Source organism: Sinocyclocheilus grahami, unplaced genomic scaffold, assembly GCF_001515645.1.
Source record: "Sinocyclocheilus grahami isolate Dianchi unplaced genomic scaffold, SAMN03320097.WGS_v1.1 scaffold905.1, whole genome shotgun sequence".
Classification (NCBI taxonomy): domain Eukaryota; kingdom Metazoa; phylum Chordata; class Actinopteri; order Cypriniformes; family Cyprinidae; genus Sinocyclocheilus; species Sinocyclocheilus grahami.
The window spans coordinates 120,976-148,228 of NW_015506084.1; positions in this window are offsets into that span (position 1 = coordinate 120,976).

Here is a 27,253-nt window from a genome sequence, read left to right on the forward strand (position 1 = left end):
CCATAGACCAACTCAAACCTGGTCTAAAGTCTGGCGCAATATTTTTTCTTTGTTGTTTAAAGAGCGCGTTAGTAATATGCACCTATAGGCGGGTGCACAACGAGCATACACTTTGCTTTTTACACACAGGGATGCGCAGCAGCACACACACATTTAAAAAAATGAAAAATTACATTCCGCCAAGTAAATAGCTTACCCGCCATGGCACGAGCACAACTGGCTTTTAAAGGGGATGGGAGATAAGACTCTGATTGGTTTATTGCACAGTACGCCCAAAAAACACCCATTACCCATTAAGAGAATAGGGACAACCCGTTTAGACCATGCGCCCGGGCGCGCCGACCGTTTTCCCGTCATTAAACTAGCAAAAGTGGATTCGGACACGCCCTGAGTGCACCTGCGCCGTGCGCTTTAGACCATGCGCTTAGATCATTAAAATAGGGCCCTAGGTGTTCAAGCTTGGTTCTGTACACAAATGTATTGAAAATGTAGTTGGCAGTATTTGTGTTGTTTAGAGGAAATTTGGTTGTAGAATGAAGTAGTCACTCACATAATCAAGCAAACTCTGTATGTTCAGAACAGTATTGCACACATTATGCTTCGCTGCAGTGTAGGTGTGACTTTAATTTAACTTCATCAAATCACTCTGCTTCCAAGCTATTTACTGCTGAGAGCAGAATTATAGGAAATACTTAAGTATGTCTATTGTGCATCTCCTCTCTCTTTTTGGAAGAGCATGGTTTTTCGTTTCTAAGACCATTAAGCACATAAGCTTTCTGTGCTCGACATCTGAAACAACATGCATTCTACTCCAAGGACAAATCCTTAGACGACCACAGTCGCAGAAAACACCCACCAGAAACAAACGCTGCTTTTCCAAAATCCAGTTGGCAGCCATTTTATGATATAAAGCGTGGAATTACTGCCTCCTCCAGAGAGACAAAAATCTGTTGCCATCCCTGACACAGGCTGTAAAAAGAATGCTCAGTCAAAATGTATATAGACAAACATAAAATATAACACATTTGAAGTGTAAAAACATATTGTGTATATATTTTTTTTATTTTATTAATTGTAAAATTGCTATACCAAGTTCAGTCATCAAACTCTTCTGTGCACACTGATTGGCTGTCTCCTTGCTGGTTCTGCAGCCAATCATCACTTCTTTCTATTTTTGCTACCCTTTATTTTCAACTACATGGAGATTAGTCTGTGCGATATATCTATAACCTACCCCTCCTCCCCAGAACCACCTGTCTAGATCTGCTACGGTTGAGCAGATATATAATATGTATGCATATAGTTTATTTGTGATTGTGTGTGTACTTATTATATTAATTAAAACATTTAAGACTAAATACGATAGTTTCTTCATTTCCATTAAATCTCAAATAATCACCAGAAGCAAAAGTGTGCATTTGGCGCGCCACAGGTGAATATGTCATGTGTGTGTGTTTCCAGACACGCAGACACACCACTTGACTGAGACCTGCCTGCAGAGAACATCTCAGACGGCTCGCAGGACTGATGACCGTCCAAGATCTGTTACACCAGAACAGGGCCAACACATCAGACGGGTCCACAGACATTACTCTTCCCCTGCCAAAGGCCAGCAAGTTTGTGTAGCTCTTCTGCCAGGATTGGATAGGATCCCAGTACTGCAGGTTCAGAGGATCGTTGCCTCGACCTGGCAGTGGTGGCAACAAGCAGTGTCGAGAAAGCTACTGCAAAAGTTGCCAAGCTAAAACTCGCTCATGATTAAAAGGAGTTTTCTGAAATGAGTCAAACTTGCCAAAAGTATTGGAGAGAGGACATCCTAGAAGAGTGTGTTTGATTCTTGCTTCAGCTTTAAATGGTGTATGTGTGCTTAATACAAAAAAAAATAAAAAACAGACTGCTACTGAAAAATATAGTTAAATGAAATGTTGAATAAATGAATTCCATAAAATTGCCTGCATCCAAAATAGCATACTTCCCTAGTACACAGTAGGTGAAAAATAGTATGTGGAAAGTAGAATTCATAAAGCATTGTATAAAAATACCTGGATGACATACTATTTACGCCGATATCCTAAAGTGCCCATCTGATGAAAGTGCCCATTACTATCCCATGAGGCCATGGGAGAGGATTTGTGAATGACCCTGAAGCAATGCATCTGACACTGGTAGGTCACATGACAATGACGAGATGATGAATATACAGTAGTATGTCTGGATTACATTCATACTCTATAGTAATTGTTTAATGTTTGTGAAGTAATTACTATTTAAATAATTATAATTAATTATAATAAAAAGTAATTATCATTGTATTTAAATATTTTTGCATTATTTTGCAAAACTGGTTATGCAAATAATGTGAGGTAGGAGGAAAAACTATATTTCAATGCTTTTGCAAATCAATGCATAGTTTCTCGTGGAGTGCAAAAGATCTGTGAGCGAATTAAAAGTTTTTCAGGATAGAAAAGTTTTGTGAGTAAATGCAAAAGTATTTAAATGTATTTTTTTTCTCATCTCATACTTTTCCTATCACCACAACCCCTTAGGAACTGCATATGAATGTGATGAATGTTACCACAGACAAATATTTTTACCCATCTCTCATCTCTTTCGAGCAAGACATGCTAGAGAGTTTTAAGATCTCATATTGTTGTTATAACACTTATATACATTTTTTTGTTTTGTTTCGTTTTGTAGGATCGGGATGGATTTCTGGTTATGTGTTACCGACATTGAAATGTAATCGTAATGGTATCCTGGCAGGGAAAGTTACAAGACTTACGGACTTAAGGTCCGTTCACACCAAGAATGATAACTAAAATGATAACTATATTAACGTCTACACCAAAGAACAACAGCATTCCATTTATTATAAGTGCAAGCATTTAAAGCAGAACTGGCTATGATTTTAAAAATCTTTCTGAAATTGATTTCAATTACATTGTTCCTCTGTGTCGTTAACGTTATAGTTGGGGTACGGACTCCTATTATTTTCAATTTAGAATGATTTTTTTTTAATCCATACCTCTAGTATTATAGTTATCATCTTTGGTATGAACAGGCCTTTTGGACATGTCACGAAAAAAGTAAAAAAAAAAAAATAAAAAAAAAATAAAAAAATCATTACTGAAGTTAACAAGTTTTATCTCACTAACCATACATTAACAATTATGTTTACATTTTGCAGCTATACTTTTCGAAAATAGTGTCTTACCATATAAACTTTGATTGTATATAAACTACCACAAATACAGAGTTCTGGCATGCAACTCTAGATGGTGCAGTCCGATAGGTCTAACTCAATCTGAACTAATGACATCATTATCACATGGCACAGCTGATTGGTTATCTTCTGTATCGGTAGCCAATGAGCTCGCTGCTCAACATTCAACTATATGACTAGTGCTTGCTGTAGCAGTTGCAGCTTGCTTCAGAAACCCTCCACCTTCCCCAGCTCCACCTGTATAGATCTGCTACGAGGTGATTCATGTTCGCTATATGGGGTTTATTTCATGTATGTTATATTTGCAGCAGCAATATTTCTTACATGCTCACAGCAGCATGTTGTGGATATATTGGCAGTAGCAAGTCTCGGTACTTGCTCTGCCGCAGCAGCAGCGTAGCATATCTAATTCGCCAAGACCAAATACATTAACATTGTCAATTACATTACCATGCCAATCCCTCCAAGAGTTGTCATGACAGAAACACATTTCTGACATGCTACTTGTTAGTTACTTCCCTACAATACTACAAAATATGATACCAATATATTGCAAGATTGTTGTTAATGCTCCCAATTATTGTTCCTCAGCTGACATTTTGCTTCAGCAATGAAACTGTAGCAAAAGACTAGCATTTATTTTTATCGGCCTTTAGCAATTTAGCATTTTATTGGCATTCAAACCATTTAAAATGTGTCATTTTAAGACGTTGTTTTGTATTAGCTATTTTTCAATTCTGAATATAGAGCTCAAACAACTACTGTAACTGCTATCTTTATGTCCCTCCAGTGTACCTAAACCGGCTTTAATGCTAGTTTCTAGGAGCAGACTTAAGTAATTGATTTTTTTTTCTCATGTTATACCTCTTTCATGTCATTTTTTCCGATTTGTAGTACTACTACGCACACTTTTATATCAGATGCAACCCTCATTTCAATTACAGCGAATATCTGCAGACGTCCACAGGGGAAGAACACATCCAGTTACACACTCCATCAGCACAATCCAGTTGGCAGCCATTTTGCAATACAAAGCAAGTAATTAGTGCCTCTTCCAGTCAGCCAAGAATCTGTTGCCTTCTCAAATAACATCCCAGGTCCAACATGCCAGTAGAGTTGTTCAGGTCTGCAAAGCGCACTAGAATCACGGGGGGGGGGATCTCCAAATGTCAGCTCCTTCTGCATCCATGTGTAATAAGCAGCGACAGTCTCATAGCAAAATCAATTGGAAATTTGAATAACAAAATCTGTTCTCTCTCTAAGTGTAATCTCATTTGAGAATATTGAGCATCTGACATCTTATGATTTTAATTCTAGCTTTTGTGATTGAATGTACCCGGTGATGCCACTTGTGATGGACGATTTATAAATCCTTCAGAGATTTGATTGAGAGGAGCGACTATGTTCACAATGCAGACAATGACAGTTTGTTTTCTGAATGCGGTATTTAGGATTGTCCACACTGTTATTTACTAGCGATCAAATCTGATCTGTGTTGAGGCAGTATGATTGTTTTCTACTATGGTTGCTATAGTAATTGCGTGGGCATCTGCACTATGCTAAGTGGTTTTCTTGTATAACTAGGAGCAGTAAGCTGGCAGCCTGTAGAGCAGACAGACAGCTTTGTACACTGTGGAGTCTAGAGGAAGATACTGTATGTGTTGCTTTATTTCTTGTCGCTCTCACCACCGGAATCACTGTGTGCTGTGGTGTGTGGAAGTAGCGGAAAGTCTGTGACGTTCCTGGAATATTTCAAGACAGAGAATGACAATGATCTGTATTGGATTATTAAATTGCATATGTGTGTTGGTGTTTTGTACAGAGCTCATAGACATGTGGTGATGGGGGGATGAGATGGAAGGAAACTACTTTTCAATGTTTTTTGTTTTTTTTCAAGGAACAAAAAGTTTCTCTGGGAAACACAAAGCTTGAAAGTTTTATTAAATTAAATATATTATTTCCTCCAATCTTCTTCCAGTCTCTTTAAGCACTCCATAGTCTTGGCCTTGTAGACTTTTGGAAAATAATATACTATACATGCATCAAAAGGAGAAGAGTAATTTTTCATAAAAGTTCATGATTATTTCCAATACAGTATGATTTCATATCAAATGATGTAATGATCTTCATAACACAATGTGCTAGAAATAAAATTGTAAAGTAAAATATAATGCTAATTTCATAGCTAGGATTTTATGAGTACTCAATAAACACAATTAAATAATATTTTCCCACCTTTTTTGTAATTTAATTAAAAGCACAGTTTGCTTGGAAATGACATAGGATACAAATATCCTGCTCAAGTCATTTAGCTTGGTATTTCTTTGTTAACTCAATTAAAACTATTTCAATTGTTTTTGGTAACTGAAATAAAATTTGATTTAAATGTTAGATGACAGACTTCAACTAAATTAAATGAAAAAAATGCCGTGTTGAAATGACCACATTAAAGTACTAAATTATTAAAATTAAAACAAATGGAAGCTAAACTGAAATATTTGTAAAAAGCTAATAAAATAATAAAAAAGCACAAAAATACTAAAACTAAAATTTAAACCGAATGAAAATATGAAATGCCGTGTTGAAATGACCACATTAAAGTACTAAATTATTAAAATTAAAACAAATGGAAGCTAAACTGAAATATTTTTAAAAAGCTAATAAAATAATAAAAAAACACAAAAATACTAAAACTAAAATTTAAACCGAATGAAAATATGAAAATAAAATATAATTCAATATATCAATAATACTACATAATACAAAAATAACATTGTTTCTTAACACATAATGTCTTTTCATATAAAAAATGCTGAATGTGATGAAAGTAAACACATCTGAATTTGTGAAATAAACCATTTTCACACAATAGATATTGAAATAGTTTATGATTATTATATTGTGATTATGGTTTATATTAGTATATAAAAAAAGATGATGGATTTTCATATTTAAGATTAAAAGTCTTGGTCTCAAACAAGAGTAAAAAACAATCTAATTGATCTTCATAAAAATTAGTATTTTAATGGAAACCCATTCCATTATTAATGCAATGGATATGATGTGTATTGAATCCATGAGGTTTTTATGCCGTTTAATCACGTAAAACTAATCAGATTTGAATTAAATGTGCAAAACATGTGGATCTGAGCCAGCAATGCAAACACATCACTTCCGAAAGATCAATATGAATATTTGAAGAGCCACAAATACTATATCATCACTTTGTTGCAAACTTTTGAAGATAACTTTTGTTCCTCGAATCAACTGCCCATTACCTTCTATAACACCTTTGTATGAATTATACATTATACACGGTTCTGTGACTGTGATTGTTCTGAATATAACATGCAAACAGACATACATGCAGAAAGAAAGCAAACATAAGTGATGCGGCATAATGAAAATCACATATAAAATGTGACAGGATGATAATTTAAAATAAATTGACTTTCATTTATCATTAACATTTCACATGAAAAATCCAGCCAGCATCGCAGACATCCGTCCATAATTGCTTTACGGAATTAAATATAAAATCCATCTTAGATGAATGTGATTAAGACACTTTGGGAAAAGGCTGTTATTTGCATTGGATTTGGAAGACCACGCATGCTTTATCATTGTAAAATTATTTCACAGGTCTCATAGAAATGGCCTTGCCTTGTGCTTTCTGCTCTTTTGTTTTTTTTTGTATTCTTGGAAATGACTTTGAGTGACCGAGTCCCTTGGAGTTCTAAAAACATCTGATGTCTGTCTCTGCAGCAATGTACATTATTTATAGCACTGACCTTTGCAATATGGAAATTTGGACTTTGGTCTAGATATTTATTGTGGATTCCAGAAAGCTGCAGATCTGGTGAAGTATGGAGCTAAAACGTCCCAGGTTACGTATGTAACCATGGTTCCCCAAGGGAACGAGACGCTGCGTCGGAAACGCCAGGGGAACGCCTTCAGCGATACCAAGCTCTGAATCATATGTGTAATCAGTCGAATCGATGGGCAGGACATCAGAGGCGGGTGACGTCATGACCAGGAAGCTTTAAAAGCACGTGAGGTGCAGCCGGCGCTAGCTTCTTAGGAGTGTAGCAAGCTCTAGTAGGAATGCCGGAAGTATGGCCTTGCGACGCAGCGTCTCATTCCCTCGGGGAACCATGGTTACATACGTAACCTGGGACGTTCCCCTTCGGGAACTCGAGCTGCATCGGAAACGCTAGGGGAACGATATGTCCACGCCACCAGACTTGCAAATCCCTGTCTAGTGTGGAAGAGCACAGCTATGGCAAGAGAACAGAGGGGCCTGGAGTGGCTCGCAAATCTAGGTCATAGAACTTGACGAACGTGAGGGGCGTAGACCATCCTGCAGCGTTGCAGATGTCCTACATAGGAACTCCTGCGAGAAAGGCCTTGGAGGCCGCCACACTTCTTGTTGAGTGAGCCTTGACCCCCAATGGTGAGGGGAGATCAGAGGACTCATAGGCAACAGTAACGGCATTCACTATCCACCGGCTGAGGGTCTGCTTGGAAGCAGGATGACCTCTCTCAGGTGGACCATAGCACACAAGCAGTTGGTCCGCCTTTCTCCACAGGGCAGCTCTGTGGACATATGCATCCAGTGCTCGCACTGGACATAAGTGATGCGGCATAATGAAAATCACATATAAAATGTGACAGGATGATAATTTAAAATAAATTGACTTTCATTTATCATTAACATTTCACATGAAAAATCCAGCCAGCATCGCAGACATCCGTCCATAATTGCTTTACGGAATTAAATATAAAATCCATCTTAGATGAATGTGATTAAGACACTTTGGGAAAAGGCTGTTATTTGCATTGGATTTGGAAGACCACGCATGCTTTATCATTGTAAAATTATTTCACAGGTCTCATAGAAATGGCCTTGCCTTGTGCTTTCTGCTCTTTTGTTTTTTTTTGTATTCTTGGAAATGACTTTGAGTGACCGAGTCCCTTGGAGTTCTAAAAACATCTGATGTCTGTCTCTGCAGCAATGTACATTATTTATAGCACTGACCTTTGCAATATGGAAATTTGGACTTTGGTCTAGATATTTATTGTGGATTCCAGAAAGCTGCAGATCTGGTGAAGTATGGAGCTAAAACGTCCCAGGTTACGTATGTAACCATGGTTCCCCAAGGGAACGAGACGCTGCGTCGGAAACGCCAGGGGAACGCCTTCAGCGATACCAAGCTCTGAATCATATGTGTAATCAGTCGAATCGATGGGCAGGACGTCAGAAGCGGGTGACGTCATGACCAGGAAGCTTTAAAAGCACGTGAGGTGCAGCCGGCGCTAGCTTCTTAGGAGTGTAGCAAGCTCTAGTAGGAATGCCGGAAGTATGGCCTTGCGACGCAGCGTCTCATTCCCTCGGGGAACCATGGTTACATACGTAACCTGGGACGTTCCCCTTCGGGAACTCGAGCTGCATCGGAAACGCTAGGGGAACGATATGTCCACGCCACCAGACTTGCAAATCCCTGTCTAGTGTGGAAGAGCACAGCTATGGCAAGAGAACAGAGGGGCCTGGAGTGGCTCGCAAATCTAGGTCATAGAACTTGACGAACGTGAGGGGCGTAGACCATCCTGCAGCGTTGCAGATGTCCTACATAGGAACTCCTGCGAGAAAGGCCTTGGAGGCCGCCACACTTCTTGTTGAGTGAGCCTTGACCCCCAATGGTGAGGGGAGATCAGAGGACTCATAGGCAACAGTAACGGCATTCACTATCCACCGGCTGAGGGTCTGCTTGGAAGCAGGATGACCTCTCTCAGGTGGACCATAGCACACAAGCAGTTGGTCCGCCTTTCTCCACAGGGCAGCTCTGTGGACATATGCATCCAGTGCTCGCACTGGACACATACAATTAAGCCTCTGCTGGTCGGGCTCCCTGAAAGGAGGAGGATAAAAAGCCTGGAGTACGAGGAGGGGACCTTAGGGACATACCCCACCCGAGGGTACAAAAAAGCTTTAGCCAGACCGGGTGCAAAGTCGAGATAGGAAGGAGCCACAGAAAGGGCCTGCAGATCCCCAACTCTCTTTAACGTAAGAAGACGATCTGATATCTCCTCGATAGGCTCAAAATGAGGCCTACAGAGAGCTTCTAACACCACAGCGAGGTCCCAAGGAGGGACACGAGATCGTACCTGAGGCCTCAACCTCATCACACGGCGGAGGAAACGTGTAACCAGGGGGTCCTTGCCCACTGAGTGACCATCAAGAGGGGTGTGGTAGGCCGCTATAGCCACCACGTAGACCTTCAGGGTGGAGTGGGTTAACCCCGCGGAGAAACGGGCCTGCAAGGACTCCAGCACTGTACCAATCGGGCAGTTAACTGGGTCAAGCCAGCGGTCTCCGCACCATGAAGTGAAGAGCCTCCACTTCAGGGCGTTCAGTTTCTTCGTTGAGGGAGCTCTAGATTGGAGGATGGTCTCAACAACCTCGGTTGAGAGACCAGAGGCTATGAGTTGTGCCCCCTCAGGGCACAATGTAGATCAGTGGGCAAGATGAGAACTTAGATAAGGCTTGTCCAAGAAGTTGCTATATTTGTCCCTAAACTTTTGAAAAAAGTCTCAAAAGGGCCGGGGAAGTTGCTAAATCTAGCTACAAAGTAGCTAAATTGGCAACACTGCCTCTGGATAACGTTCGCTGTTGACTGACTCACGCCCGTTTTGGATTACTCTTTTGTCTTGCCCTCAATATACCTGTTTGCCATTGTCAGAACATTGCCTGTTTTATGACCATGCCTTTAAATAAAATCCTTGCAGATGGATCCACACGTCTCACGTCTCGCTTGCCCCGTAACAGAATACTCTGCCACACAAGGATCCAGCAGTTTTTCATGTGGACATAGGCCAGGTATGGACACTGCAAGACTGTTATTAACCCTCGAGCAGGGCTTGCGAGCGCTCGAGGATTATGTACAAGAGTATTTAGATCTTGTATATTTTTCTGATCTGCCGGACTGTGTGCTCATAGACTTTTTTTGTGAGGGTATCAGTTAACATTTAAAGACACGATTAATCCGTGAGTGTCCCCATTCTTCTCTAAGTGATTTTATGGATTATGCTCTGTTGTCTGTTGGTTCAGCGTTCACTGTGGGTATCGCGGAGGAATGTAACCCCGCACTCACTGCTCAAGTCACAGCTGATCTTCATGAGTCAAGTCAAGTCACAGTTGATCTTCCTGAGTCCAGTCAAATCACAGTTGATTGTCATGAGTCACGTCAAGTCACAGCTGATCTTCATGAGTCAAGTCCAGTCAAGTCACAGTTGATCTTCTTGAGTCCAGTCAAATCACAGTTGATCTTCATGAGTCGTCAAGTCAAGTCACAGTTGATCGGCATGGGTCAAGTCAAGTCACAGTTGATCATCATGGGTCAAGTCAAGTCACAGCTGATCTTCAAGAGTCAAGAGTCACATCTCAGCTGATCTGCCAGAGCCTTGTCATGTCTCAGCTGATCTGCCAGAACCTCGTCACATCTCAGCTGATCTTCCAGAGCCTCGTCACGTCTCAGCTGATCTTCTAGAGTCTCGCCACGTCTCACCTGTTCATCCAGAGTCTCGTCACATCTCAGCAGTTCGTCCAGAGTCTCGTCACGTCTCAGCTGATCTTCCAGAGTCACGTCACATCACGGCTGATCATCCAGAGTCACGTCACATCCTGTCTGTTACACCCAGATTATCAAGGTCAGCCCTTAGTATCCCAGTCTGATACCCAGTGTGAGGGATGCACACTGGGTATGCACACGCAGCTGGTATCCTCAAATCCACTCACTCTAGCCCTCCTGTTCCTGAACTGATTCCCCTGTCTGAAGCACTTCCCATGATGGGAATCACTTTTTGGTGTGTTTGGGCTGCTTACACCTGTCTCCAGAGGTGGCGGCTGATGCTGCAGAACCTCCAGAGATGGCAGTGCTCACTCCAGGTCCTCCAGAGGTGGCGGCTGAGGCTGCAGTACCTCCAGAGGTGGAAACGCTCACTTCAGCTCCTTGAATGGTGGTGGCGCCCAGCAATGCACATTCAGCCTGTCATGTCACGGTCGAAAGAACCATTGCTGAATTTTGTACCTGTCCTGTTAAAAAGAACACTAATGAACTTTCCCTGTTTCCTGATGGTACGGCTGTAGAACCTCCAGAGGTGGCGGCATCCAATGCAGAACCTCCATAGGTGTCAGTGGTATCCACTTTTGAACTCTCGTCCTGTCCTGTCCTGTCACGGCTATGGAGGCCGTCTGTGATCCCTCGGCCTGTCCTGTCACGGCTATGGAGGCCGTCTGTGATCTCTCTGCCTGTCCTGTCACGACTATGGAGGCCATCTATGAACTCCCTGTCTGTCCTGTCATGGCTGTGGAGGCCGTCTGTGAACTCCCTGTTTGTCATGTCATGGCTACGGAGGCCGCTTATGAACTTTTCTCCTGCTCTGAACCAGCCAATGAGGCCATCTCGGAATTCTCTCTTGTTCTAAACCCGTCATGCAGGTCAATTATGAGTTATTGTCCTGTCCAGATCCAGCCGAGGAGGCTGCCCATGAACTATCAGCTTTGTCTGTCATTGCCAAAGAGGCCACCAGTGAACAGGGGTGTGTCCAGGATTTTATACTTGGGGTGGCAAAGAGGGGGCAAGAGCAGAATGAGGGGTGGCAACTATAGATCAGTGTTTGTACTCCCCATATATTCTGTATATTCAACACCAGTGTTGGGGAGTAACTAATTACATGTAACGGAATTACGTAATTTAATTACAAAATAAATGTAAGTGCAATCTGTTACAGTTACTGAGAAAAACAAAGTGTAATTAAATTAGCCTACAGTTACTTATGAAAATGTTAACAATTACAAAGGGGGGTTTCACACAAACATGCACATACAGATTTTATTAATTTATTTCTTAATTGCAGTGACTGCTCTAAAATACGAAGCACCAATGTTTCAGGAGTTTAGAACACAGAATAAGATGCATGATTATTAGATAACTGTTTAATTTCCTATTTGGGTTTATGTATATGCTTTAAGATTAACTGATTTTTTCCCCAAGGCATTGTTAGATGCCAGTGTTTCCTGTCATAGCTGTGAAAGTTTTTAAAGATTTTTAAAAACAGTATCATAGCTATCAAACTATTTCTTGTTATGATTTTAAACCTGTATTTAACCAGAACAATCAGAATTTAACCAGAATCAGATTGATCTCAAAGTACAAAAGGTGCTTAAGTCTGATTTTGTAGTGGCTGTGCTTTAAAATTAAATGATTATAATCTTAATTCAAGTGATGCAGGCTTTTGAAAGTGTCAATAATCAGTGTTGAGTTCTACTATAAGGTTAACCCTGCCTGCTTTAAATGTTTCAAAATGATTGACAGTAGAAAATATTTTAAATTTAGAAAAGTAATCAAAAAGTAATCCTGTGTAATTAGTTACATTACTTTAATAAAGTAATTGAACTAGTTACACTACTTATTACATTTTAAATAGGGTAACCTGTAAACTGTAACCTATTACACTTACAAAGTAACCTTCCCAGCACTGCCTAACAGTAACCGTTAAAATTTAGTAAAATTTTCTGGAAGTCAATGATGAAAAAAGTGTCAAAGATGTGACCCCCCACTCCCAATTTTTCATGCCACAGCAAAAATCAAGCTTTGTATAATACCCCATGAACTCATGATGGCCGTTTATTGGTCACACTGTAGTTAAGCAGTTATAAAACATAAATGATTTATGTTCTTTTTTTTCTCAAAATTATGCATATTTTTGTATACATTTACACAAAATGTAAACATGATGTAACATTCGCATTAAAGAAGATCTGCATATTTATTTATATATTTATTAATTAAGCAGAAGATTACTGCTACCTAGTTGAAAACAAACACTTATAAAATGTACATGACATGACATTATCACTATGACCAGTAGATTGTCTGTGCAACGTCTCTCTACTAATAAGGAAGCTGTGGATTTTGATTACTTCAAAACACAAATAAATGTTCGGTATAACTTTTCTGTTTCTAAGCATTTTTATTGACAAATCACAGGGCAGCGTTGACAATATTTTTTTGTTTCTGTGTGTGAGTGATCCGTTATGTGTCTGTACATGTGTGCGCACAGTACAATCCTTGTAGGCAGAACTAGTTTAGAATATCTATAGTTATAGCATTAATTGTGCTAGTGATTGAGCGGTAGAGGAGCACTCTGAGAGTGAGCGAAAACCAGAATTCTCCTACTTTCAAAAGATCCCCGCTTCAGTTAAAATCACGTTGCTCTGCTCTCAATGCACTTCGATCCCATACGCTGCTTTGGGGTGGCAACTGGGGTGGAATGCACTGTCTTTTTCTTGTGTCTCAGTTTTCCCAGGTCCCAGTCTCTGCCATGGGTTCCTGATCCGTCTGGTCCACCGTGGTGGTCTTCCGCTACGCTCTGCTGGTCTTCTGCTCCGGTCTGGTGGTCTACTGCTCCGTCTGCCCCGCCGTGGTGGTCTTCTGCTCCGTCTACTCCGCCCTGGTGGGCTCCTGCTCTGTCGTGGGGATCTTCAGACCTGTCTGCTCTGCTGTGGTGGTCCTCAACTCCACTAGTACTGCCAGCTCCGTCCTGGTTCCCTGCTCTGCCGGTCCTGCCTCAATCCCAAGGTCTTACACTTCCACATGGACCTGACCCTCCATCCCTCCCCCTGTTCCGCCTCCGCTCCACCACCCTCCTGGATTGCACTGTGGTTGGAGCATCTGGAAGCCACTCTTTGGTGGGGGGCTCTGTCATGAATCCTGTCCGTGATCTTTCATCTGCTCGCCACCAGAGGCCGCCTTCTGATTACATTGACTCTCACACCACACAAACTGTTGCACATCACCCTCGACTACATGTCCCATGCTCCATTGCACTGATTGGACTCAACTGCAGCCAATCACACACACACTATATAACAACCACTCAACTCATTGTTTGCAAATATTGCTCTCCTGGTGGTAGCACATTACGGAGCCAGTTTTCTGTCCTAGTTTCTAGTCCTTAGTTCCTAGTCATAGTCTTGTCTTGCCTGCTTTCCCGTGTTACCTGATTCTTGCCTGTTTAGCTTGGATTAACCCTTTGCCTTTCTGTTTCGGACTGTGTTTGCACCTCGCCTGGACTATTGCTCATGTTATTGGATTTCCCCTCTTGTCAAGCCCTCTGGATAATGTTCGCTGTCGACTGACTCACGCCCGTTTTGGATTACTCTTTTGTCTTGCCCTCAATATACCTGTTTGTCATTGTCAGAACCTTGCCTATTTTATGACCACGCCTTTAAATAAAAGCTTTGCAGATGGATCCGCACGTCTCACATCTCGCTTGCCCCGTAACAATTACATTTTCTTTACAGTAAACTTAAACGTATATAACATTTTTACACTTTGATTGTTATTTTTTTACCTTTGAAATTTCACATAAATGTTCAAGGGAGGTAACAGTTAAGAGGCTAAACTTTCTATTCCAAAAAAAAATGTACCACATTTTCCACAAAATTACAAAGCAGCTGCTTCAACGTTGATGATAATAATTAATGTTTCTTGAGCATAAAGTCAGCATTATAAAGATATCTGAAGGATCATGTGACACTGGCGAAGTTTCATCACAGGAATAAAATATATTAAAATATAGTATAAAACTGTCATTTTAAATTGTATTAATAGATCACAATATTACAGTTTTACTGTTTTGATAATAAATGCAAAAAAAATGCAGCCATAATGAGCTTCTGAATATCCATAGTTCAGTCATGAAACTTTATTTGAGTGCTGATTGGTTCTTCTAACTCAATTGCAGTAGCCAATCAGACGTACATTGTAATCCATTTAACCAGTCAACCATTTCATGTGAATACTCTTGTTCACCATCCTCCTCCCCAGCGCCACCTGTTTGGGTCTTTTCAGATTTTTCTTGCAGCAGCATGTTTCCTTATTATGTATGTTAGTGTAGAAAACCTTGTCTACCAAAATCAAGCATACGTCCATTTCATGCCCTCATGCCAATAAATGGTGGTTAGAAATCAAAACTGTCATGACTGAAATATGCTGTTCAATGATTCAACAAAATATGTGCTTTGTTGGTTATTATAAATTACCAACTAGCAAAATAGAAAAAATCTGTGTTCTCCTTGAATTTAATTAATACAAAGTTGAATAATGACAAGAAAACCCAGTCAACGTAAAGAATCAATTTTCCTGTCCAAGTACATTCTGATTACACAGCATTAGGAAATAGGTGCATGTGAAAACCTGAATAATTCTGTTAACACAGGGAGAATTGATGAAAGCTAAGAGCTCAAAGCACTCTCACCTTATGGTTTAGTCCAATTATGCTAATTCTAATGCTGATGATAATGAGGTTCATAATATTAGCTAGTAGCCCACAATGTAACCTAAGACTGATACTGCACAAGCCACGGAGCTTAAAATACATTATCTCAGCCTTCCAAAAGACTCTATATACCCCTTGAATCACATGGGATGGTCATTCATAATGAATGTAATAAATAAACCATGAGTGTATATACTTTGTATATGTAGCCAGAGCACGTGAAGGTCTGTGGCTCTTCCAAACAGAGCCGCTCCCTAGAATCTAGGTCACTGAAAAAGAAAGAGAGCATAAGTATTCTCTGTGGCACTGAGCAGAGAAACATACAAACACAAGGAATTCTTAATATTCCCTAAAGGACGGAAGGTGAGATGGGGTACAACCTGGAACGGATCTCTCTCTCTCTCTCTCTCTCTGTGTGTGTTTCATGGAATCACACATACTGTATGGAGGGGAAAAGTGAGGCTGCAGAAAGAGGAAATGTGTTTCCTTTAAGTGCTTTCAGTGTACCTGTACTAAAATTACATGTTTGTTCGTTTTTTCTTATAATCTATAATTAAAATTATTTAAACAAAAAAAGTCTGTGAATTGTGAAATATCTAAAACAAGGAAACGTTACATAAAATGAAGAATGATTCTGACACTAATTTAAAGTACAGGCTTGACACGGATCATCTGGCCTCCTCTGTACTAATAATGGTCAGATGAGTTTGCTGTAAAAGGGTTTAATTAATTATGTATTTTATAACTTATTTTATTTCTATATTTCTTATGTGTCATTTTTGCTATTATTACCATTTAATTCTGCTCGTAAAGGTGAGTGAAAACGCTTTCTTTCTTTGTGGTTTTTGTTTTGTTTTGCTTTATTTTATTTATTTATTTTACTGACAACACTAAGTTTAACAGTAAGAAAATATTGTGCTGGGAAAAAAAAAAAAAACATCTATAGAACTGGATTTTTTCCCCCAACAGGTTTATACCTAACCAGTGTTATTATCAAAAATAAAATAAAATAAAATAAAATGTATAAGTGCTTTCGATAAAATAAACATACGTGAAATAAAATACATTTACTTTGATTTTGACTTTAACTAAAAATAAAATTACATTGGAAATATAGGAATACAATTAATAAAATTAATTCAAAATATTCATAAAAAGACTAGTATCCTGATGATACTGAGATTACACTGTACCTAATATTAAACTGAATAATATGTAGAGAAAAAAAGTATTCACTGTCAGCCTGTGTATATATGTTTCATTCATTCATTCATTAATTAGTTCATTCGTTCGTTCGTTCATTCATTTATTTTGAAAACAACATGTCTTCACAATATCATGCTTAATATTTGCCTCATACAGTACAAAATGGGGCTGTATGCATAAATATAACTATATATACTTCCTTAGGAAGTGGGTACCGGGGGATCATCTTATTTGGGAACAGACAGACAGACAGGCAGGCAGGCAGGCAGGCAGCTAAATGAATGAATGAATGAATAGCTAGCTAAATAAATAAATACATAAATAAGAAATAGAACACTACTTCTAATGCCCTGGAGCATGAAGGGCTTCAGATAAGCAAAATGGCCAAAAACTAAAATAAATAGATCAAATAATAACCAAGAAGCTACGAATTTCAATGTCCAATAAAAAATAATTAGACAATAAAGTCATAATGAATATCTTCCTCACTGAGCTCTTCTACCATTAACATTAAAGAGATAATGTCATGATGGCAGGACACACACTTAGCTACATGGCTTGCTTTATTCTCTGAGGTACACTTTCAGATAACCCGTATAAGTAAGGGAGGAACGCCAGCAGCAGCCTCCACACAGCAGGACGCTCGGCTAATGAAGCCACTGCATTATCCATCTACTGAAGAAACCAAGGAGAAGGAGGTAGAGAAGCTTTTTGTATTACAGCATGATGCTAAGAACAGAGCTTTGGGAAATTTCATTGCTCACATGAGTGGTATGATTTAACTCCCTCTTGTCGCGTGGTAATGCACTCTGGGTGATGGTTTTCAAGGTACCCTGAATCATTAATGACTGAGGTAGTTTTTCGCACATTACTGAGAAAGTTTTTCAGCTGAATTCAGTTCTTAAAAGCCATTAGCACTGTATTAATTTATCTCACATGATGAGAAGCACATATAATGGTTTGTATCACCAACACAGTCTCATGGCAATTTCGTAATTTCGGTGACAAACTCGTATTAATTCATACCACCGTGCATTTTTGTATGATCTGCTTAGCTTGACTGACAGATTGGTTTAGGGGTGGCGCTTCATGCTTACATTTTACCTAAATGTAATATATTTTCATACAAATCTAACTGTGCATTTCGTAACTATTTTATGTTTTGGCGAACTAAGGGCCATTCGGTATTAATTCGTACCACTTCATTAGTATGTTTCCGTAGAATATGCTTACTCTTGACTGACGGATTGGTTTAGGGGTATAGCTTCCTGCTTACATTTTATCTAAAGAATGTATGTTTTTGTACAAATCTAATTGCAGAATTTGTAACTATTTTATATTTTGCCAAAATCGTGTTAATTTGTACCATCGATTTTAAACTATCTGTTTACATTTGACTAATGGTTAGGTTGAAGGTTGAGTTTCATGCTTACATTTCATATAAAATCATGTAAATTTGTGCTGCCGTAAAATTTAAATGTGCAGTTTGTAACTTATGTTTTGGCAAATTGGTGGCAAATTCCTATTAATTCGTCTAAATCGCGTTTGCACGATCTGCTTACACTTGACTTATGGTTAGGTTTAGGCTGGAATGTCTATGTTTACATTTTATTTAAAAACTAATTTTTATTAATTCTTACCATCATTCAAACTTATGATTGACTGACATTTTGGTTTAGGGTGGAGTTTTATTATTATGTTTTATCTAAAAATCATGCATTGTTGTACAAATCTAATTCCACATTTCATAACTATTTTATGTTTTGATCTGCTTACAGTTCCACTGATGATTAGGTTTAGGGGTGGAGCTTCATCCTTAACGTTTATCATACTTTTCTGGACAAATCTAATTGCATGCTTCCCAACTATTTTAAGTTTTGGTGTATTAGTGTCAAATTCTCATCCATCTAATCTCATCCTTATGTTTTCATACAATTTGCTAATAATTAAGTTTAGGGGTGTAGTTTCATGCTTACGTTTTATCTAAAAAGCATACATTTTCATACAAATCAAATCACACAAATTAAATGTGCCACCAATTCACCAAAACATTAAATAGTTAAGAGCATCTTTACAAAGACTAGAACAAAAAAAAAAGAAAAAATTTAGGAAAATGTGTAAAGCACTGACTTTCTGTCTATCCAAAATCAATACATACAGACAGACATAAATAAGAAAACCATGTGTACATTTTGTGTGTCTCTCAAACTTCAGAAAATCTAGTGAGTATTTCATCCTCAAAAGTGCTTGTTGCATCAACCCCGGCCCTTGCAAACATGACTTTCCAGACGGATTGATAAAAGTCTCTGTGCACTCCAGGAAGAGGTGTACAGCCAGCCAATCAGATTAGAGTGTGCTAGATTTATGGACCATATGCATGTGATGGTCAGTGAACAGACTGCAGGGAGTATCGGAAGTATGCTGTTTGACAATAATTGCATTTACAGGACCCTGATCGAACTAGCAAAATTCGGCCTAAAAAGCTTCATGCATTTTTTTACAGAAAAAAAATAAAAAAATAAACATTTATTTTATAAAAATGTGGTAAAAACATTAATATTGTTAATACTGTTTTCTGTTTGAATAAATATGTAAAATGTCAGTTATTCCTGTGATGGTAATTAATTTAATTATTTTTTGATGATTTGTCATTTTTCTTTCATGATTTATCGTTATGATATGCTGATTTGCTGCTCAAGAAACTTGTATCATTATCAACGTTGAAAAATGTGCTGAAAACCGTGATAGATTTTTCCAGGAATCTTTGATGAATATGAGAAATTAAATTAAATTAAATTAAATTACTGACCCCAAACTTCTGAACAGTGGTGTATCTTAAAAGTTCTAAAAACACAAAGCTGGTAACAATTAATTGAATCCAGTTTTTACTCAAATGCTCTCATAATATAAATTTTGTATATTGCAAATTGGTCTGCAAATAAAATAAAAAATAAAATAAAATAAAATAAAAAAATTATTGTGACTAACTGACTGGTATATGATGTAATTTATAATCCGTTGACAGCACTACTTTTAAACATAATATCCCAACACATAAAAACCTGTGTACTCTGACTCACAGTTGGGCACTTTGATTGAAGCTCATGATTTTCACAAGTTCTTTGGGGTTGTGTGTGAATCAGATGGTCTGTGAATGATCAGTGGGCGGTCCTGGGTGTGCCGTCTGGAAGAGACTAACCTCGTCTACTAGCAATCACACTCTCACATATGTGAACACATACAAACACACATACACCTCTCACCTCTCCAAATTCCTTTAATTAGCTTGTCAGCGACTGCTAGGTATATTTAAGCGATCATGCTTGAAATATCATGGCTGTTATGCTTGTTTTGAAGCTGATATGAAAAGATCTCTTGACAGTTACTAGAAGGCTGTAATTAGTGTCTAATCGACACGCTACCTGCAGTTCAGTGCTGTTCTCTCACTGAGATCACAGTATCCAGGGAGCTGCTTGTGATCAGCACTTTTCTCCTGGAAAATCAACACACAGAGCACCATTTAGGAAAGATTGTAACCTAAGACATGGATAAAGGAAGAGTTGAAGAGAACAGTGGAAACGTGCTCTAAAATGGTGCCTTTTCTTGATTTACCTGACAAACCTCATATTACAGTATATTAATATTATTTTTCTTTTCATTTATTATATTATGAGGTATTATTATTTTTGTGTCGTTAAGACGATAAATCGTCTTAAAAAATTACAATCCATTGTGATATGAAAACTGTTATTGTGCTTTCAGAAAAGTGACAGGGTTAAAGGCTTTACAGGTTAATTTGATATTTCTACAAATGTCAGTTTTTCAATATCATGGTAACAGGCTTGAGATTTTAAGATCATACCAAAATATGAAATAATTTGTGATAAAAGAGGAATGTAACTGTTCATTACTTCTCTGAGATAAGTATATTAAAAAAGATCAATATTGACATAGACTTGATGTTGTTACAAACAAACAAATAAATGAATAAATTAATTAATTCTGTAGAACAACTGTTTTCAACATGATTGATAGCAATAAATATTTATTGAGCAGCAAATCTGCATATTAGAATGATTTCTAAAGGATCATGTGACACTGAAAACTGGAGTAATGATGCTAAAAATTCAGCTTTGCCATGATACATTACATTTTACAACGTATTCAAATAGAAAGCATTTATATTTTAAAATGTGAAAAAAAAATATTTCACAATATTGCTGTTTTTACTCTATTTTTGATCAAATAATGTTACTGACTTATTTACTAATCTTACTGACCCCAAACTTTTAAACAGCAATGTATATTTGTATTATGTATATATATATATATATATAATAGAGGGTGTAAATAAGTTGGAAACACTTATGGAAATAAATGGCGTTTAAAAGTAGGCACACACACACACACACACAATACAGTAACTGGATATTTGAACATGAAAAAAAAACATACTGTTGTTAAGTTCAGCAAAATATTAAATACTTGTTTTATACATGACAAAATTGTGTACAATGGCCCAGCTTTAGTATAAGAATCCATAAAAAATTATGGAAGCAGAAAGAGCACAGCCATATCTGAGAAACATTTCTGATAAGACTGGAAAATGACTTTGACTATTGTAGCTCTGACTGATGCAATTAGCCAAGTCATCTGGGTAATATACATTTAATGCAAGGCCTATCTATATGGACCCCATTTACCAATTAGCGACCTAATTAGATTCCACACAGTAGTCCATTTTTTCTGTAGCTCGGAGTGAAGAGGGAGGCATTATATTTAATCAGCTAGAGCACAATAACATTAACAATAGCAGTTATACTAAGGCTTTGTTCACACTGCACACAAATCTGATTTGGTTTTCAAATCTGACTGTACTTGATGAAATCAGATCTGTTTGTTCAGACAGTAGTCAATATCTGGTGTTTCTAGCTACAGTGGTTGCTATGGTGTAACCTTCAGCACAATGCCATACTTTCTCATTCAACAACTGAGGGAAGCTGTTAATGTAGAAAGGAATCATGGGAAACTGGAAAGTCTGCTTCTACTTATGTCTATCCAGACGACATCTGAACTCACAAGGCAGATGAGAGAACATGCAAGCAACAGACATATTTCTGTATTCATACATATACTGTCTAAAACCAATGACTTACTATTTAGTAAATTATATACTGTAGTTCACTATGAGGAAAGAATGCACATAAATGAGTGTATTTGAACACAGCACTTTGCACAGCACTTTGTCATCCCGAATGATGAAAAACAAACAATTAAACAAACAAAAACAAAAAGCACAAAACAAAAACCTGTTATTTACTTATTTCACTCATTTTGTTAAAATGCAGTATGATATTACTAACTAACTAACTAATAAATAAATATATATATATAAATACATACAACAAAATTAAATCCTGTTATTATTTATTTAACCTGTATTATGTTATTTGGTCTCTTTTGGCAAAGTGTATATTTTAATTTTACATTGCACTGGATGGAATTAAGATTCAGTTTTAATATGAAATATTGATTGGTATCTGACAATATATAATACACTGAATATAGTAATTCATGTTCTCCAATTCTCAGAACCTTTTTTCATCTAGGCTTTGCGCTTTTATCTCTCAGTGGGTTATGCTGCAGCTGCAGTACATTTAAAGATGCAGCCCTATTTATGTTATTTTTTGGCTCCTTGTGCAGTACATCAAGTAGATTAAACTGAGCAGAGTTCATCTTTACCACATTTTTAATATTATTCTATTGACCAGGTCAGATTGGAGTTTTCTGTTCTGTTTTGTGATACAGACTTTGAACACAATTATTGAGAAGTAAATAATAACAGGCTTTTGTTTTGTTTCTAGTTTTATTTTTGTCTGTTTTGTTCTGTCACACAAGCTTTAAACAACATGAATAAACACTTTTTTTGGCATGCGGCTTTGAAAAACACGAGTGAAAAGTAATTAACAGGTTTTTGTTTTATTTTGTGTTTTGATTTGTTTTTAGTTTTGTTTTGTCCTACAGACTTTGAACAACATGAGTGAGAGAAGTAAATAATATATCTCTGTTTGTTTGTTTGTTTGTTGTGTGTGTGTGTGTGTGTGTGTGTGTGTGTGTGTGTGTGTGTGTGTTTGTCATACTACATTGAGCAAGTTAAATAAGTATATAAGAGGTTTGGTTGTGTTTGCTTGTTTTGTTCTTTTTGTTTGTTTGTTTGTTTTCTGTTTCATGCAAAACATATTTTGAACAACATGAGAGAAGTAAATTATAACAGGTTTTTGCTTTGTTTCATTTTTTGTTTGTTTGTTTTTGTTGTGTTTGCTTTGTTCTGTCATGCCATACTGCATTTATACAAAATGAGTGAAATAAGTAAACAACAGGTTTTTGTTTTGTACCTTTTTGTTTGTTTGTTTTATTGTTTCTGTTCTATTTTTTTTGTCATAGACTTTGATCAAAATGAGAGAAGTGCTGAAAATGACAGGCATTGTTTTTGACTTGCTTTGCTTTTTGTGTTTTATCATATAGGCTTTGAACAACACGAGAGAGAAGCAAGTAATAAAAACAATTTTTTGTCATACACCATGAATAAATACTTTTTTGTCATACAGCTTTGAAAAACAGTAGTGAAAAGTAAATAACATGTTTTTGTTTTGTTTGTTTTGTGTTTTGTTTGTTTCCAGTTTTGTTCATTTTGTGTTTTGTTTTGTCCTACAGACTTTGAACAACCTGAGAGAGAGAAGTACTGTAAATAATGCAGGCTTTGAACAACCGTGAGAAATAAATCAAACTTTTGTTTTCTTCTTTTTTTCCATGTCATACAAACTTTGAACAACATGAATGAGTGAAGGACTGTAAATAACTGTAAATAAAGTTTTTTTTTTTTAATCAAACTACTACTATATATATTTTATCAGTTCATGCTTTCTCCCGGAATATTAAATGTCAGTGTGATCACTTTACAACTAACCTGTCCAAGCATGAATTAATGTGACTAGAGCGATGACAGATTCAGAAAGGTTGTAAACCTGTAAATTAAATCCTATTCACACCCAAAATAAATCTGTATGTAGGTGTGTGCATTTATGTGTGAGCACTTCCTGTGGGATAACAGCTGATTCTCAGTGCTGCAGAGGTGTGCCATGCACTCTATAGCACTTTAATTAAATCTCCATTATTGATTCAGACTACTGGCTGTGTGTGGATGTTTGCACTTATATGTGCAATGGTGGTACCTGCTATTGGAGAGGGGAAAAAAGAGGTGGGTAAAGAGGTGTAGGGTAAAGATCACCTTTAATCATCTGCTATGTGTTCAGTTTGGCTTGACAAGGAAATATGAGAATATCTGTGTTTAACACCAGCTTCACAGCAAATTTTCAAAGCCCTCAATGGAACATCAAAGCGAGTGATGCGACAGTCTACCTGCAGGAAACATTCACCGGCTCTGAATCATCATCTCTCTGTGAACATTTGCTTTGTTAATAATGAGAGCATGAAGAACTTCACCTGAAGGGTCCAAGGTTGAGCGTTATTTATAATACCTTATTCATGCGGGGTTTAGCTGAGATGCAATTATTGTGTGAACGAATTAATTAATCGAAGACATCCTACAAGTATACTCATTAACTCCAGTGTCAACAGGCTTTTTGAGGGGAATGTATATCATTGTTTTTTTTTGATTGAGCTAATGTAGGGTTGTGCAATAATCGGAAGACCAATTACACAGTCAGAATCCCGACAAAATCAGCAAACACGTGTTTTATTTAGTAAAATATGTAAATGTAACCTTTTGAGCGGTATATGGGATTTTTATTTCCGTGCCCCTGGGAGTACGGTCCCAAATATGGGATTTAGAACGTTCGGTGACATCACATAACTGCCAAATTCAAACTGTGGTTTTGCACATTGGCTGGAGCTGAGCCAGAGAAAGACATGCACTGCGCTTGTCATATTATCACAACTATGGAGTATTCTTAAAGGGTTAGTTCACCCAAACATTTAAATTAGCCCATACATTACTCACCCTGAAGTCATCCTAGATGTATATGACTTTCTTCTTTCAGACGAATCCAGTCGGAGTTATATTAAAAATTGTCTTTGATCTTTCAAGATCTATTGTTGTACTCAACGGGTGTTGCAGTGCTTCGGTTCAAATGACATGAAATAAAAAGTAGCCTTCCACAAAAAAAGTGTCTCACACGGCTCCGGGGGCGAATCGATGCGTTTTTGTAAGAAAAATATCCATATTCAAAACGTAATAATCACTTGAATCTAGCTTGCGCTCACTGTTTTAAACGGAAGCAGTTCCGGGGGAATGACGTATGAGGTCAGCTTTGCGTATGCGCTGGTGCATCTCGTGATGTACACCCGCTGAGTACAACGATAGAGCTTGAAAGATCAAAGACAATTTTTAATATAACTCTGACAGGATTCGTCTGAAAGAAGAAAGTCATATACACCTAGGATGACTTCAGGGTGAGTAATTTATGGACTAATTTAAATGTTTGGGTGAACTAACCCTTTAACCACATAATACATATTTTAGGTTTCAGACATTTAAATACACATAAGTACTAGTAAAAAAAATAAATGTATAGTTTGTAAAATACACACAGATGTCTATGGAAGCACCAATAACAATCCATTCAAATGTAATTTGCCGATGTGTTTTATTCATATCACACATAGTATAAGTAACTATAAAGTTCACTCTATTCTTCACTCAGTTCACCAGCTACTTACTTAGGGTGCGTTCACACTTGGCATGTTTGGTTCAATTAAAACAAACCCTGGTGTGATTGCTCTGTTAGTGCAGTTCATTTGAGCATGCGTGAACGCTGCCATCCAAACCCTGGTGCGTACCAAACAAGCGGACAGAGACCGCTAAAAAGATCGGTCTCGGTCCGCTTCCAAACGAACTCTGCTGCGGTTAGAATGATAGGGTGTGTTCACACTTGTAGTTCGGTTAGTTTGGTTCATTTGGTCCGGACCAAAAAGGAAAATTATACATTTGGTCCTGGTCCGCTTAGCGTTCAAATTGTCATTTTTGACAGCGAACCTAAAGGCATAGTGATATGTTCACAAGCTGATTTTGATTTCGTTCACACTACATGCGTACCGCACCCGAGCCCAACTTAACCGCACTCTGGCCCACCTCTTCCAAACGAGCCAGGGCCGGCTAAATGAACCGTGTGATACACCCTTATTCTCCCGCATCCCGCACACACGAGTCTCTACCCGCCCATCAAGTGTTGTCTCGCATCGCATTCTGCTGCATTAGGTCCCGCTATAGTGCAGGTCTCTACTCAGAAGGTGCCTGTTATAATGTTATGATCGAGGCCCTGGACTCTGAGCATAACTTGTTTTTCTATAACAAACTATAAAATATTTCCTATAAAAACATGAATGCCCTGGCAGTGGCAAATAGTTTTGGTTTTATATTTAATTTGATTACATTGAAGTACATTGAATAAATATTTGAACTGCTACTATGTAAAAGAAATACTGCTGTAAAAAGCACCTTATTTGTTTAAAGTGTTTGCAAACTGTGGGATTACAGATTTAAGAATCTGTTTAAAATATGCTGATCCTATTGTTCTGACATAGCATCACATGAAAAACTAAGGTGAAGTACATTGTATTTAGCATTTAAGGTAAATTACATCAGACAAATGATTATCTTAAGCAAAGTGTAGCAAGAGGTTCCTGTCTGTTCCTGTTCTCTTATTGTTAGTCAAATGAACATACAGTTTTGTTGCCGTGACCCGGATAGAGCTCCTCACCTGGATCCAGATTGAAACTTCAAGCTCAACAAAGATCTGACTAAGTTCCAGACTGAATCTTTCTGTTCTATCCAAAATAACCTTTAAGACCAGTACAAATTTGTTTTCCTCTGCGCCGTCAGGGAAGAGTTAACAGACAGCTGTAGGGTTTGGTTAACTAAGTTATCCTCTAAAAAATGTATTTTAGAGATGAAGGTTATCCTCTGTTTCGGCAGGGATTGAAGAAGTTCCAGACTGAATCTTTCTGAACAACCAAGGGTTGGTGAGTTCCACTCTATCCAAAATAACCTTTAAGACCAGTACAAATTTGTTTTCCTCTGCGCCGTCAGGGAAGAGTTAACAGACAGCTGTAGGGTTTGGTTAACTAAGTTATCCTCTAAAAAATGTATTTTAGAGATGAAGGTTATCCTCTGTTTCGGCAGGGAAGAATTGGTTATCCTCTGTTAAGGCAGGGAGGATTAACATTACGTGTTAATATGTGTTAGCCTCTGTTTCGGCAGAGAAGAATTGGTTACCCTCTGTTTAAGCAGGGAATTTTAGCGTAAAGTGCTAGTAAATTTGTTATCCTCTGCTTTGCCAAGGAAGGTTAACAATAGTCGATGTGTTAACAAGCGTACCCTCTGATGATCAGATAAGTTTTAGTGTTTTGATTGTGTGGTAACAAAAAAGCTCACAAAATGTTTAGAAAGAATGCTAGACTGAT